General features: G+C 35.2%; 1 pseudogene; it reads right to left on the bottom strand.

Annotated features, from left to right (window-relative positions):
• Positions 1–3391: 3391 nt before the first annotated feature.
• LOC127553341 (kallikrein-14-like) lies at positions 3392–4361 on the bottom strand (annotated as a pseudogene).
• Between the last annotated feature and the right edge of the window lie 435 nt (positions 4362–4796).

Raw genomic sequence — 4796 nt, 5'->3', positions numbered from 1 at the left:
CTTGGTTTTCAAAGTCCCTTTTGAGCTCTTCTGTAGCCTGAGATCAATTCTTATTTTTCTTGGAGGCTTTAGATGTAGGAACTTTGATTTTGTTATCAGCTTCTGAGTGTGAAGTTTGATTATCCTTGTCACCATAATGACTTAAAATGATTAGAAACTTTTTCATTATTGTTTTCTACTCATTTTCCTAAGCTATTACTTGACTTTTAACGCTTTGTTGAAGCATTCTCTTTCCAGGGTGGAGAGTACTTCAGGGGTTTTGTGCAGCTGTTTTCAGAATTCCTTTTAGGAGTCTGACCACAAACACTCTTTTCTGCTCTCTAGATCTTAGGTGTGTTCCCTCCCCATTGTAGTTGTAAGATCTAGTGTGCTGACTTGGGCTGGGGTTCTGCTGATCCTGGCTGCACTGGGACTGCACACCAGACTCCCACCTCTGTGTCACTGATAGTCTATACTGACCAAATCCTCCTTGTTGTCTCAGAGTTAAAAGGTGCAGAATCCTCCAGAAATGCTGCTGATTGAGAGGTCTTACCTAAGTGATGCTGGGGTCTGGGCTTGTACTAGGATTGTGTATTGGGCTCTGGTTCCACAGATCTTTCCTGCTGATCTTCTAAGTCCTCTTTGGTGTTTCTGGCTGGACACTATCACTACTGCAACTGATTCAGAGGTCTGGCCCAGACTAGGTTGGAGCTGGATCTGGGATTGCTACAAGTCCTATCACAGCATGTTCAGCCCCAGCCCCTGGTGTCACGCATATTTTCTGCTGAATTTCTAAGTTGCCTTCAGCTGGAAGATGTTGTATGCTATTGTTCTGAGTATTTTTATGCCCTAAAATTTCTTTAGATACAGTATTTAAAAGAATTTGGAACGCTTTAGGCAAAAGATTAAGTGAGCTTCTGCCTTTATTCTGCCATCTTGGCTCTGTCTCCAGATTATGTTATTAAGGTGTTATGAATAATAGAATGAAATCATTCATGACCAGTTTCTATCTAAATCATAGTTATACATGTTATTTTTTTTAAGTTTCTATTATTTTATTGTATAAGGTTTGTGTTGAATAGAAATATGCAATCACATTTTTGCTACAAGGTAGAGAGAAAGGGTAGAGTAATAGAAAATTAATAGAATTTAGGGAGCTTTGGGTTGAAGTTCTATATCTGACATATTCTGCTCATGGGAGCTAAGACAATGTCATTTAACCTCAAAATGCCACAGACAAGTTTCTAAGATTATTGCAAGTGATATTTATTGGTAGGGAGTTCCTCATATTGAATTTTCCTATACTTAACAAAAACAAAAATAAAACAGTACCAACAAGACTTCATCACTGATAAAAATAAGTTAAAAAGAACATTCAAATGATTGTATTGAGGAGTGGAATATTGGGGAATGGCTGAATAAGTTATGGTATTGAATAGTATGGAATATTTTTCTATAAGCAGTGATCAACAGGAAAATTTCAGAAAGGCCTGGAGAGATTTACATGAATTGCTGCTAAGTGATATTAATAGAATCAGGAGAACATTGAACACAGCAATAACAAGATTTATGTGATGATCAACTCTGATGGACATGGCTCTTTTTAACAATGAGATGATTCAGGCCAATTCCAATAGACTTGTGATGGGGAGAGCCATCTATATCCAAAAATAGGACTGTGAAGACTGAATGTGTTTCACAACATAGTATCTTCATTTTTTTGTTGTTTGCTTGCTTTTTGTTTTCTTTCTTAATTTTTTCCTTCCTGATCTAATTTTTCACATTTAACCTATTTTGGATTACTTGCTGTGGGGCAAAGGGAGGCAGAAAAAATTAGAACACAAGGTTTTGCAATGGTGAATATTAAAAACTATCTTTACATATATATATATATATATATATATATATATACATATATACACATATATACACACACATATATATACATATATATATCTTGAAAATAAAAGGCTATTTTTTTTAGAAAAGTAACAAAAATATACAATATATATAAATTCATGCTGTAATGAAAAATACAAATTCATTTTAAAAATGGAATTAGATATTGAGAAATTGACATGAACTAATGCTGTCAATAAAAGATAAGAACAAAAATTTTTAAAAGATTGGCATAAGTTTGGGTTTTTTTTTTTTATATACAGGCAAAATGAAGAGAAGGTATTTTTTCCCTCTAGCATAGGTGGCATAGTGAACAGAATGAGTGGTCTGGGAGCAGGAAGATCTGAATTTAAATCTGGCATCAGATCCTGGGCAAGCTACTCATTCTCTGTCTGTTTAAATTTTTTCAACTGTAAAATGGAAATAACATCCAGCTCATAAAATTATTGTTATTAGAATCAGGCAGATAATATTTGTGAAATGTTTAGCACATTGTAGATGCTAAATAAATGCTTTAAAAAATCAATTATCAGAGTTGATGGGACATTATTAGTAGATAATAGAGAAAAGTTACAGTTGCTTGACTTATTTTATTTGTTTTTTTCTGCTAAGGAAAAAAAATTTTCATTGGGAAGAAGACGACAAAATATTTTATAAAAATTTAGGTGGATTGCTAGTAAGAGAAAATCTTATTTCTTTTAATGAAAAATTACATTGAAAATCTACAACCCATGGAATTCATATAATTGGCAAATGTGTCTGGTTCTCCCAAACAAGAGAGGTTTTATAGAAGAAAAAATTTTCATTAATTAAAAGAAAGGCAAGGGAAAGTTAAAAAAAAAAAAAAAGGAAACTACAGGCTAATTATATTGAATTTGTTTCATGGAAAAATGATAAAAGATACTTTTTAATAGATTAATAGTCTGGGAAAAGAAGCAATGATTACAAAGAACCTGGATGGGTATGGTTATTGCTGGCCAAATATATTTCTCTTTTTTGATAGGGTTTCTGACTTGACAACAATTAGCACAGTGCCTGGCATTTATTAAAATCTTAAATATTTACTAAAGGTTATTTTTATGGAAAAGATGAAGAGATATAAGTTCCATCATAGCATAATCAGGTCAATTTAAAATTGTTTTCATGTTTTGATGGTTAGCATCAAAAACTCGTCACTAATTGTTGAAAGTTAAAGATATTTGCTTTGTTATTTTTCTGTAAGTTTTTTTTTTTAACAAAGTCCCATAAGTTTTATTAATTTTAGACTTTTGGAGGAGGGGTGGCCTGGAGGGACAAACTCAATTACTTCTTACTCTAGATACCTAAGTAGGTCAGTGAGTTCATGAAAGGGATTAGGTTACTTGGTAGTTTGGGACTAGATCTATGCCTTCACACCTCAGATCAGGGAGAGAATACTAGTCTTGAATCTGACTTACTTGTAATTATTGAGACATTAGTTTTTAAACCCTTAATTTCTCCATTTGTAAAAGTTCTAGTACATGGTCTTTTTTTTTTATTACAAAAGGCACTTCCAGACCTGCTATTTCAGAGTCTTAAATCTTTTCCATCTCTAAATTCTTCTGATTCTCTTTTGGATTTGCATCCAAATACAGATTAGAGATGGGACTAGCAGACCTGAGTCCTGAAAGTCCATCATTAGGAAGGCAGCATGTTTGAGCATTTGATTTACGATCCAAGTCCAATAATTGCAGAGGCTGGTATAAACACAGTAAACATGGGCAGAGTGCAATGTTCCATGGTCCAAGACACAAGGCTCTGCAGGGTCCCATTATACACCAGCGGGCCCCCAGAGTTACATTGGCAGGTGTCTTACCCACCTTTTTGGTTCTCAGCATTGACTATGCCTGGAATGATGGCTTTGGGGTAAACATTTCTGCATTCTTCATCAGATAAGGTTTTAATGATGGGGCATTGAAGGATTCTGGGATATTTGACAAAAAAAGATTGGAAATTGATCCTCAGCCAGACACCACACAGGTGGTTCCTAGACTGGCACAGATTTTTGCCAGCTGAATGGGCTTAATTTGGGAGGAAAGCTCTGCAGATGGAGCAGTATGAGGTCATTGCTTTTGGATATGGAATTGTACTCGAGGTGGGGCATATATTGCTTCACTCTTAGTGCTTGTCTGGAGAGCTCCAAGCAGCCGAGATGGTGTTTCCCTAAAATCACTTGGAGTACAGTGGGTTGCTGTGAGCACCCACCGATTAGATAACAGAACAACATCACAATGGAAACATTGGGAGGCAAACAATGCAGCTTACCAGGGTGGGAGTACGTAAAGCACACTTGATCACCAATGATCTTTTCCTCATTCCTCTTGGCTCTGGCTTGGGTCTGTGTCCCACAGAAGAAGCAACAGTGTTAGCAGGGGCAACATATCTGAAGGGATGCTAAGACGGAGTGGAGGAGGTCAAAATCAGAGATGCTGCCCCAAACAGAAGACATAGCCAGGGTCTGAGAGGGAAGGTTGTAGAAAGTGGGAGAAAGGGGAAAGGTATCTCAGACAAAGTAGCTGAGTCAGGAGAAGGTTTCTACTTTTATCTGAAAAGAAATCTTTGAAAGAATGTCCCAAAGATCTGTTCTTGAGGCTCTGTTGTTGTTCATCTTATTATTATTTATATTGATGATTTGAATACAGGAATAAAAAGCAGATACATAAAATGTACATATGATACGTATCTAGGACAGAAAAACTAACATAATAAAATGTTAGTCAAGATCCAAACAGTAAAAAGGTATTTAGAATGTTGTCCTAAAACAATAGTGATGGGATGAAGATAAATAAGGATAGATACAGTCTTACACTTGAATTAAATAATAATAGTAACTTTATAAAGTTTAGGCATCATTTGAAAAAGATCTTGATATTACAGTAGACTGCAAATTAATCAGTTTA

This window comes from Antechinus flavipes, chromosome 3, assembly GCF_016432865.1.
Source record: "Antechinus flavipes isolate AdamAnt ecotype Samford, QLD, Australia chromosome 3, AdamAnt_v2, whole genome shotgun sequence".
NCBI lineage: Eukaryota > Metazoa > Chordata > Mammalia > Dasyuromorphia > Dasyuridae > Antechinus > Antechinus flavipes.
Note: the sequence above shows the minus strand (reverse complement) of the source record. Positions and strands in the feature narration are given on the sequence as shown.